This window comes from Balaenoptera musculus, chromosome 8, assembly GCF_009873245.2.
Source record: "Balaenoptera musculus isolate JJ_BM4_2016_0621 chromosome 8, mBalMus1.pri.v3, whole genome shotgun sequence".
Taxonomy (NCBI): domain Eukaryota; kingdom Metazoa; phylum Chordata; class Mammalia; order Artiodactyla; family Balaenopteridae; genus Balaenoptera; species Balaenoptera musculus.
The window spans coordinates 89,455,298-89,468,084 of NC_045792.1; positions in this window are offsets into that span (position 1 = coordinate 89,455,298).

Here is a 12,787-nt window from a genome sequence, read left to right on the forward strand (position 1 = left end):
ATACAAATAAGTATGTGACAAATGAAGGCAGTCAGTGGAAAAGACAGGATATTAAGGCTATGGACATGTAAAAAACTATTTTAAGGTCAATATATAACAAAATATTTTTCTAGTTTTTAAAATACTTCTGAGAAAAAATTCAATATTTAACTTCCTACTCTGTGAAGGAATGAAAATAATTCTAAATAAAATAAGTATTTAACACAGTCTGATTTTAAAATAGAACACAAACAACACTTTCAGAAATGCCAAAATGATTGAATATTAATGAATTAGCACTTAACCCAATGTCTAGCTCATATTAAGCACTCAATAAATAGTTTTCTTTAATGTTAGTGTCATCTCTGAATGTAATATGTCCTATGAATAAATCAAAGGAGGAAAGTCACAGGCTTATCTCAGTGAATAGTAAAAGAACTGTTCATAAAACCCAACATTCCTTGGTAAAATATTTTAGGTAGTTCTTCAACAATGTAAAATATCTATTTTAAATCAATGTTAAACGTGATAGTATTGAAACATGAGGCACTCTTTTTAAAACAAGGATAAGACAAGGATGCCAACCGATACCACCCTCACTTATCATCATTCTGAAAGCTATGTCAGTAAAATTCAAATAAGGAAAAATAGTCATGTTTAAAAGGAGGAGATATATTTTTAAAAATGTGAGTAGAATATAAATCACAAAAAAACAAATTGAAAGTAATTAAAACAATAAGGTAATTTAATAAGATTTTGGTTATAAGTATGCAAGAATGAATATTTTTATATCCCAGAAATGTTTTTGAATAAATATCCATAAAAATATCAGTCAAAATATAAATGTCTAGAAATTAATTTATTAACATATATTTAAAACTTCTGTGAAGTCTTATGCTAAGCATCATTGAACGATGTGTGTAAATTTGAGGAAAATTGTAATTTATACCTGTTCTGGTTGGAAACTTTAATAGTGTAAACTGTCAGTTCTCTCCAAATCCTAATTGTTTTTAATTTTAAATATGTTTGTATATGTATTTATAATACATATGTTTATATACATATACATATATATTAAAAGGCATCAAGGTAAATAAATTCTCATAAATTAGCAAAATATTTTCAAATTAGTATTAATGAAGAAATTCATGCATTGTAAAAAATATTATAAAATTACAATGTATAAAATAATAAAAGCCCTGGAAAAGGGTAGAAGCATCTCCAGAGCATTCAATTAAATGGATATTGCAGGATTTATATATATACATTCACACACCCATGCATGTGTGTTTGCGTGTGAATATACACAAAACGGATATTGCAGTACAAAATAAAACTAGAGGTAGAGAACTACACAACTTTTTATAAACTAAATAGTATACCTATCACACATACACCAACACTGATTCTTAATTATATGCGTTCAATTAAAAAAGAAAGACTGAAATATGTTGCAGTTGTTAGGGCCCCAGCAGAAAAGAAATGTGTCCATAACAGGATAATTTGAGGTTTTAACAGACTCACTGCTTTACAAAGCTTTGAGCTGAGTACAGAGAAATTCTAAGGGTTCCTAATGTAACCCCAGGACTGATAAGTGAAAAAGGGGAAAAAGAAGTTTCAGATGCCCAATGAAGTTTAAAATGTGCAAAGCCTACAAAACTGTCGTCACTTCTGACTCTGAATTTATAAGGTCCTGAAGACCACCCACAGGTTTGATCATTCAGGCTCACTGAAAGTTGTTACACTCACCAGTTAACTGTTTATTATAGCTAAAGGATAGAGATTAAAATCAGTCAAAGGATGAAGCACATAGGGCAGAGTCTAGGACTCAAAGGTTCATGATTCCCCTCTTTGTCATCCTTCTTCCCAAACCACATGTATCAGTGAGTCAGTTTTTTCCATTGAATTGCACTTTGGACATCAACTGCAAAAGCAGTGAACTGCAAAGTTAGGGAACAGTTCACAAGACCACCCTCACTTCTAATACCTGTTACAAGTTCAGGGCTTTCCTGAAACCACCCTCATATTCAATAACTATAAAACTCATATTCACTGAGAGCTGTTAGACTCAGTTAATGGTTTATTAGGGGGAAAGGATACAAATTAAAATCAACCATGAGAAGAAATGTTTGGGGCAAAGCCCAGGAGAATTCTAAACATAGAGCTCCCAGTTGTCCTCTCTTCATGGAGTCTAGGATAGCATTAAATCCTCTTGGAAATAATGTGTGACAATATACTTGGAATATTGACAACCATGGAAGCTTACTTGACCCTTGGTGTCCAATGTTTTTATTGGGGCTCCATCATATTGGCATAATTGACAGCCCATAAGGCTAATCTCAGTTTCCAGCTCCTTATGAGACTGAGCTGATATTACATGATTCAAAGTTCCTACCTTGAATCATATTTTATTATCTGACTGACTCAAGGACCCCAGGCAAACAAAGGCACAACTATCAATCATGACTTTCCAGGGTCTTAAAGATTCTCTCTCACAAACCAAGGGCAAAGCCCATACTTCTTTATGGGCAGGTTAAATTCTTTACAACACAGACCCCTCAAAGGAGAGAATCTTGTAGAGAGGGTTGCAATTAAGGGAGCAGTCACTTAAGGTTGAGGGACTAATGGGTCACTTCTGCAAAAAGTGTATTTACAAAGTCAAGATGGAATAATAACACTCAATACAGTGAGTGCCAAAGAAAATAGGCATCCTGTATTTTACTCATTTGAGCAAAAACTAACATAATATTTCTGGAAAGCAAATGTTCAATATGAATAAAATAAATATTATAAATATGCATATGCTTTGACTCAGCAATTCCACTTCAAATTATTTATCCTATAGAATTTTTTAGATTGTGTAGTAAGATTAATTAATGTACTTATTATTTTAAGAATGATTAATGAGCATCTATTATGTGTCAGGTAACACACACTGACAGTACAGCAATAAATCAGTGAAGAAAGTCCCCAACCCTCAAGCAGCTTTATTCTAATTGTTACTTTGCATAAGAACAATTATATTATTGTTATATAAAATTGCAAGTATAATCTATTCATTAAATTATTACATACTCATAATATAAAATAAAATATTTCAGAAAAATATCTCAAGTAAATTATGTTTTGCTAAGTGAAAAATGGACTGTGTATATGATAGCTCTTTTGTTGCATTAAAATTAGAAAATATATATTTTTAAGAGCTTTGCAGTAATTATTGCTGAGTAAAAATTATTGGAAATATTTTCTCTTCTCATCATTTTCAATTTTTTTTACAATAAGCATAATGAGAGCAACTCATAATTAGAAATAAAATAACATTTATGTTTTAAAAAATGGTTTCCTATATGAAAGTACTTCATTTAACACTTCTTTAATAACATAATATATAACAGCAATATTAACACAATCTCTCCCTATAAATAAAACTTGAATGGTGAGACTTGCCAAGCTAGTTATTTGAAAAAATCAAATGGTTCTTATAAATACATTTAAAATTTTAAATGTATTCTTATATAGTAGCAACAGTATGCATTTTGGACAGAACAACTTTTAGTATTAAATTTTATTCATTTCTGTATGACCTTTGGCAAGTTAATTCACCTACCTTAGCTTAATTTCTGCATCTATAAATTACAACTAACTATAACTGCTCAATAGCTTTGTTCTGAAGATTAAATGGAATAACAGTGCTTGGCACAGAGGATTTTAATTATTTATTCTTTACTTTGAAGAGGATTATAATAGAAATATTTATTTTTATTACCTGGGTTTAGTGTTAGCAATCTTAGACTTTTAGTTACTCTGATGAATTTCCTCAAATTAATGAAACCTATATTTCAAAATACTGAGAAAGTTCTCTGAAAGTCATTGATCTGTTTCTATGTTTAGTTCTATTAGTGGATAATATTCTTGTTTTCTACATTACCATATGATTTATTTACTGTATCTAGATTAACATCAATTTATTTGACCCACTATTCACATGGACATTCTACTTGCATTTATGCTTTCTGGAGCCTGCTCTTCGATTTTCATGAAACAGAAATTTTCTTATCTTTGAGCAAAATGTTTAGACCACACAGACTCATATATTCTCACATACAGAGACTGAATTTTCAGAGAAGAAAACAACATCATTCTCCAAAACTTTTCAAAACCTGCACTCCCATGTTTCTTTTGAGTCAAGGTGGCACTATCATTATTCTAACAGTTTTCTTGAGTTACAAAGCTGTACAGAACTCATATTTTCTTGAAGGAATCACATCACTTATAATTTAACCGGCTTCCTAAGAACTTAGATTGACCCTATTGATTTTCATAGTCATCCTTTAACTAAAGAAATTAAGTCACTCTCTTGGGAGATATGTCACCTGAACCCAAAGGGGGAAAACAATACTATCTCCACTCTTTGTTTTTAAGCAAGAACTTATCTGGAATGCTTCCTATGCTAATTACGACTAGACCAAAGATTAAAGAGGAAGAGTGATACAAATAGAATAAGGACAGTAAAGAAAATAGTGTAAAATAATAAGGATTAATGAAGAGTATATATATTTTTATATTCTTAGTACCTATAATCATATATAAGTATAGAATAATATATACAATATAAAAATGATAATATAATATATACTGATATATATCAATATTTTATACAAATTTCCGCATATATGTATAAAATAATATGAAAAAGGTTATTACAAACAGCGGCAGTAACAGCAACAGCAAAACATTTATCTGAACTGAATTAGTCAAAAGCTGCTTGCAGCTTTTGTGACAAATGAGAAAAGGAAGCTGATTTCTTTTTTTAAAAAATTTTAATTTTAATTTTTTTAAATGGAAGTATAGTTGATTTACATTATCATGTTAGTTTCAGGTGTACAGCACAGCAGTTCAGTTATATATATATATATATATATATATATATATATATATATATATATATATATGATAAGGAGCTGATTTCTTAGTGGAGAAGAGTTTCTTAAGGAGATGTGTGGGAGGCAGGGGACCCAGATAGAGGTGTCAGACCCAGAACTCTGTTCAGTCTTGTAAAGGGAACAACAACAAAGCAAAACCTGGCAGGGGCGGACTAAGCGGCTTCGCCATTCAGTTCCACCAGACCTAGTGCCAGTTCAAGCCTTTTCTGTCCAGGTAAGCATATGTAGTTGAGAGAAATTTGTAGGAGTAAATAAGGGTCATATATGACTGTTGGTGAGCAAAGCATGACAATTCTTGGTTTACTTGATCTTTGGTGTACCCTGACTGAATATAAAATTGATATAGGGGTAAAGGGTTTAATAGGAGTCAGGAAAAGAAACGAGCTAAAAACCTTTGCTTCACGCAAAAAGTGTAGTATATTTTCCTGAAAGGTCTATATTTTTTTACAACTTTCTACCTTCTACTGAAATAAAATTGGATGTTTTAGTGTCTTATATTTTGGAGCATATATACAGAAAAACTAAGGAAGACAAAATATTGGACAAAATATATAAAGAGGAGTACTATTGTAAATATTTTAAAAAATCCAATTTCAAACTCCCATTGCTGGAGACAAAATAAGAATAATGAACTCCTTGGCTCCTGTCACTTCTCAGTGACTTCACTGTGAACACTCATACTTTATTAATAACTCCTGGTATATATGCACGGCATCTCACCCACAGGTCTCAGAAATTACAAACACTGGATTTACACAAGAGGAAAATAAATTGCAAGTCATCTCATTTTCTGAACAGATGATTTGAAACCCAGAAAGGTTAAAATTGCTAAATATGAAGCAGAACTGTGAGTGGGTCAATGTTGTTTGGACCTATGAAAAGTGAGGCCATTCTCCTGTCACGGGCAATAAGTCCACAGCTCGATAATGGGTTAAGGACCACCAAAAGAAGGAAACCACATCTAGCTGAGTCGACTGCCTCATATTGCTTAAAATAATCCTCAAAACTCATAGGGTTATACAGAGAGAGCAAAATACAAGTCATCGAAAGTCAAACAACAAAAAACTACTTTATATTTGTAAACGATTTTACAATCTACAAATATTTCATTGGTGTCTCTTAACAACTCCAGGTGATTTTCAACAAGTGACCAATGGAAGGTTTTGTTTTTCTGTTTTCCATCCCCCTCCCTTCTAATTGAATATAAGCTCAGTAAGGGAAAAAATCATGTCTTTCTAGTGCCTCTTTTTTTTTTTTTTAGGATTTAAAAAAATATTTTAATAAGTAGAGGAAAGCTTTGTTCCTTTTATTATGCATATAAATTTTACAAATTACAGTTGTTTCTTTCTCTCTGAGTAAATAGAGAAGAGTGAATACAGAGAACAGTAAGTATCACAAATGATCAGTCCTGGTGTTTACCCATAATACTGATGTATAACCAGATGTCATACACAATAACCAAGTAGAAAGAGGCTTTACCTGTGTATACTGAGATGACAGATAAGTCAGATGTTCTACAAAGGAGATTTACCTTCACATAATTTACTCTTTTTTTTTTTTTTAACATCTTTATTGGAGTATAATTGCTTTACAGTGGTGTGTTAGTTTCTGCTGTATAACAAAGTGAATCAGCTATACATACACATATATCCCCATATCTCCTGCCTCGTGCGTCTCCCTCCCACCCTCTCTATCCCACCCCTCTATGTGATCACAAAGCCCCGAGCTGATCTCCTTGTGCTGTGCAGCTGCTTCTAGTGACTTTTTATCCCCAACTCTTCTCTCAGAATCTTGCCCAGAATAAGAGTTTAATAAATATCTCTTGAATATTGTTGGGTGGATAAACATAAAAACTGAGGCAGAATTAAAATGAGTGGAGAGCTCCTTACACTCAGTCCAGAGTTTTTTATTGCAGCATATAATTGGCTTATGATAGACAATAAATTTAAAAATGTGGAAAGAAGACAGAGGAAGAAAGGAAGGAAAGCAATTTGTTTTCCAGAAAGTAACAAGTTAGTGTGATACTCCAACACAGAAATAACTGGGGGGGAGGTGGGCAAACGATGGATGGTCATGAAGGGTATAGAGAAAACTCTTAAAGATTCTACAGAGTAATAGCCTTCTCACTTATTATAGAACAAAATTTAACTGAATCAGGATGAAAAGAAAGAGTATTGCCAATCAGAGTAAGGTAAAGTAGAAATAAAGATATAGAGAAAATGATTGTTTGGGAAATATATATTGCTTTTCATAAGCAGAGGAAACTTCACATTCAATAGATGGCTTCTCAATTTTTATCTTTAGTAATGATATTTTCCTCCTTAGGAATCCACTCCTATTGTCATATGTACTTCACCAAACAAACAAACAAAAAAACCTGATCCATTTCAAATATGGCACTCTCTGATCATAATGTCTTTTCTTCCAGCTCACTTATTCTCATTCCAAAACTTCCTTCTAGCATGTTTCTTGCCTACATTATTTTCCCTTTCTCAGCCATGTCCAGTTAGTGCTCACAGAACATCAATTGCTTCCCTATATTTTCTAGCACTGTTGCAGTTTGGTTGGATATGTGATTGAGTTCTAGCAAATAGAACTGTGAGAAGATACTATATGTCACTTCCTGTCTGAAGTATTCTCCTGTTGTGGTAAACTTACAGCCATGTGATAAGATGACAGGAAGGCCATATCTTTGCTGATTCATCAAATCAAGGTCTCCCACTTTCCTTCTTTACTTGAATGAGAAATTAAGACTTGGTTGTGTTAAACCACTGAAATAGTAGAGTTTATGTGTTGCTACAACAAATCTAGCATTGATTTTCCTAGTGTAACACTCTTCTAATCATTCTCCATGGAGAGCGCCAGAGGAATTGTTCAAAAAATGTATTAAGTAGCATCTTGTCACTCCCTTTTTAAAAAATATTCATTTGCTTCCCATTGAACTTGGGTGAAATTCAAAACCCTGACAATATTCTCAAAGGCTCACCCCATGTAGCTTCGATCAACCACTCAGAATTCACCTCCCTTCACTCCCTCACGCATTTTCATTCTCTTCCGCAATTATGCCGGCCCTTTGTACTTTGTGTGCCTTCTGCTTGCTGTACTTATTTCCAAGATCATCACAGACCTAGATCCAAGTTTAAACACAATCTCATCATGAGTTTGCCCCAACTTAGTTAAAGGAGCATCCTCAATGACTGTGTACTCTAGGGTTAGAGTTACAGTGGATGTTTTTCTTAGCACATAGTATTCCCCTCCAGTGCTTTATTTGTTCACATGCTTATCATATGTATACAATTTGAGTTCCTTGATGGCACAGACACCATTATGATTATTCCTTTCATCTTTGTCTTCTGGAAATATTGAACAGTGCTGGAAAGATGCCCCTCAAGATATATTTGTTGACTGACACAAAATCAGTAAGATAATTTTGCAGAGAGATTAGTCCATGAATAAACCAAAATCCAGAGGAGGTGACATTTGAGATAAGAATTGAATGGTAAGATGCTACTAACTTGCAATGTTCTGGAAGCAGAACATTCCAGGAGAGGAGACAGCAATTGCAAGATCCTGAAGGCAGAAATAAGCACAGTGTGTTCCTGGAAGAGAAATAAAGTCAGCGAAACCAGAGAATAATAAGAAAGAGCTTTGGATTCTTTACCCGATGTTGTGCCTTTGCCTGGGAGAGGCGAGATGGTCCTCCCCAGAGACCAGAGAGCAGTCATATAATTAACACCCACACATCTAGCCTGGGATGGGATGCTAGGGTTCCCTGCCCATGGCTTTCTTGCTAACATTATCCATTCTGACCCTAGGCTTGAAACGCAACAACTTTTACACAATGCCTCAGTAGGAAAGATTCTCAGATATACTATTGTTTTTAAAAAATGGACTTACATAAAAACAGTAACAAAAATTTTCCTCAGCATTTAAACAAGACTTTTGGACACAGATTTTTAAAAGCTAGTTTCCAGGCAGGTCTACTGATGAGATTATCCTAAGGAAGAAAATAGAAATCCCACTTACTTCATGACCTACTTTTTCAATCCAGATAGGCAATACCAAAATACGAGCATCTTAGTCACTGAATGTCAGAAGAACTAACTGTTCCACAGAAATTGTATATAGTTTTGATGTGAAAATAGAAAGTTAAGAAAAAAACCTTTAGTCTGAGATTGTGTTTTTGTTGACTGATTTGGGGAAGATAGCAAATGGGGAATAATACCTCTTATACCTACAATGTAAGGACTAGCAAAGCACAGGAAGTGAGTCTATACAAACACATTTTTCTTCAGTAATGTGCCAAGGGCCCAATTGCAACACAGAGGTGGCTATTTCCAGGATGTGAAATCTACACTTTTTTCAGGCCACTAGGAAAACTATTTTGAGCCATCCTCAATTATGCAGTGCCAAATAGTCTCATTTGCTTTCCCTCTTTCTCTTCATTCTCGCTGTGGCCAAAGTGAAGGAGGCCAAAATCAGTTTGAGACTTAAAGTTCCAAGATTTTACATTTTGATTCATTTAAAATGATCTAAGATCTAGTTTTCTAGGATCTAGCTTCAGGGTCTTTATTTAATTTGGGCGTCGTTAAACTCTGGCGTAATGATTTGCACTAATCTCTCAAAAGAAAGTTTTCTACTAGAATGGCAATTGATTCATTTATTTTCTGTCCACTAGTTGACAGGATCTGGTAGGGGGTATCATTTAATTTATCTTCTAAAAAGTGACACTGTTGAAAATTAAACCAGGAAAACAGACATCAACCAGTACTGTCAATGAAAAACCAAGAGAAACAATCACCTTATGCTCTGGGAAAAAAACACTAATTCAAACTGAAGAAAAGCTAGAGCATGAAACAGTGAATCTTATATCACCCTTCCCCTCAAGGACCCAACAAAGTGGTACTAGAGGTACATTTGTAGATGCCACACATGCGTGGCTTTGGTTGTGCATTCAATATTTTTTAAAATGCTGTAAATATTTTCAGTGGCTTTTTTCCCCTAAGTATTAAGGCCTCAGTAAGAACTGTATATGTAGATCCATTTTCTATTGTATTACCAAGAAAATAAACAGCATAAATTTCAACAATGGGAAAATTCCTACTGCAAACTATAGAATAGTTTGCAGATGTATATATTTTATATATCAATAAAAAAATAAATTATTCTTGAGATTCATTTTGCATTTATTTCCAGAGGATAAAAAATTAAAGGATGAACATAGTTGGTGTCAAAATTTTAAGGTTATGATGATTATGTTTACTTTAGTTTGAAAGTTTGAGCCCCAAATTATGTTGTAATGCTTCCTGGAATGATCATATTGACCTATGAGTCTGGGGACTATGCATCAGACCTATGAGTATGTCTGAAATTAATCCTCTCACTTATCGCCTAGTTGATAGTTTTTCTTTGCAGAAGGTAAGCTTTTATTGAACAGCTTGTGATTCAGTTTGTCAATGAGAAAAGATCTTGGTTAAGCCCTTTTGATTTTATTGGAATTTAACAAATTCTATGTAACAATACTGAACAGAGCCTTGTATAGAATTGATACTCAATAAAAATTTAAGGACTCTACCCCTTTTTTTGGACACAAATGAATTCTTCTATATCTAGAGTACCCATAATTCTTGGTTTACCCCAAACTGTCATGCTTTATGACTCCTGTTCCAGTGTCTGATCCAGAAAGCAACCTTTTTCATTCTCAGAAACCTTCTGTTTTGGAGCACACATTATTAGGTCTTCCAATCTAAGATTTCCATATTCACATAGCTAAGGCCTTTTCCCTCTCATATGCTTCAAATCTTTCAGTTCAATTTGACCTAAATGTTGAGTGTCCTTATTTCCCCCCTCCTATTAACATCCAATTGATTGTACTGGATATTAAGTTAATCTGTTCAGTTATTCAAATGTACATATCTTCAGTGCTCAGTACTATGTTAGAGCCCAAGGATATAATGATAAGCAAGGTCCATATGACTCTGCCCTCATAAAATATGTGAATGTCTTGTGGATAAGGCTAAAAAGGTTAAGACAAAGGAAAGTCTAAGAAAGCCATACTGATAGCTACAGGAAGAAATTTGCCAGTGTCAGTCAAGTTCTCAGCTGAGCAAAGGAAAGAAATCCTGGCTCTCTTAGGCCTGAGCTGGAAAGCTAAACCTTTCAAATTCTAATGGGATCAAAGGAGCTCATATCCTGCATCTTTCACAATTTAGAATCTCATTACATCCACTCATAGACTGACCATAGAATCCTGAACTTTAAGACCATAATATGGCTTCTCTGGCGTGGGGGAAAAAAGCACTTTCATTTTTCAATACAGATAAGGTAGGAATTGAAAATTAGTTGATTTCCTTTTGGCTCTTTTAATTCTTTCCTGAACAATCACCACAATGTGGGGCATAAGTGACACCCTGTGCTGCCAGACTCCCTGGTTCTGTGAAACTTCTCAGCTCTCACACAATTTATGAACCAAATAAGGCCTTTGGAAAGTCATAGTACAGTGCCACAGGAAACAGTCATCGTACGGTGACACAGGTACTGGGATGTAGCATTCAGAGTATTAAGGAATGCATAACTGCCTGGAAAAGGCCCCTTTGTTATCAAAAATTAAATTTTGTTTTACTTTTCTTTTGGTCTAACAAGGGAAAATATGTTAATTATGGTTTTCTAGCTCTGACTCATTCAGATTTGCAGGATCAGTCCAGACATAATATTCTCATTTAAATCCAAATAAATCTTTCTTTCCTTCTTTCTTTTATTTTGTTTCAATTGTTATTGAATCCACAGTGGATTCATCCAACCATTACAAAACATGTGTTAGGATATGTATTGGGTTTCAGAAATAAATGCTTTCTCTGTATTGCAAATGAATAGTACTATTAGTACTACTATGGAAATAATAATAGTTGGTTCCTGAAAAAATTTAAGTAGAAGTCAGAATATAATGTAATATGAAACATAGTAAATGATCAATAAATGTTATAAATAAGTGCTGGGATTTCCTACATTAATTGAAAAGGTAAACCAAATAAACTGCTGAGTATTTCCAAATCTGAGAACCTTTTAAATAAATTTAAAACCACCATTTTAACACACACACACACACTCTCCCCCCACACACAGAGATATTAATATATAAAGAGAAATTATTAGGGCTTAACAGACCAAGCAGTGCAGTCTAGCAACAAATCTAAAGGGTTACTCAACCCATATAAAGCAGATCTTACAATCCAAATAGAATAAAAAGAATCCAATATTTTCAAACCTGAATAATCATTATAATATATGCACTTTAGTGCCAATGTCAATACTTTCTTGCTTAAAGGATGATTAATTGTATTTTCCATTTCTAGGACTGTCATAATTTATCTATTTCAGAGACATATTCATAGTACTACCAATATTATTTTCATAGCTTATAGTTTTTCAGCTATACTATATTACATGCTGGTCACAAATCCAGTGATTTAGATGAGACTTTTTTTTTATTATCTCCATTTTACAGATGAGAAAACTGAGGCTTAAGGATATCATGTTACTAAATACAGAGCTATAATTTATCAAGTATGAAGATAAGTTTTACCATTTGGTCTTATTCCACTTGCAGACCTGAGGACATTGATCACACTTTTTCAGAATTATAAACATGTATCCTGTCTTTTTTTTAGGTTTATTTTTCAGGGTTGTGGAAAGAGAACCATAGATTGAAGATGACAATCATAATAATAATGATTAATCATGACTGACATTTTGAGTACTGTTGTCTTAAAATATAACTGCGTAAACAAGATTTCCTGCAGTTTAATTTCTGCTGTTGAGGAAAATACCCTCATTTGTATTTCCTGCAGGCAAGACGCTTTCAGAGG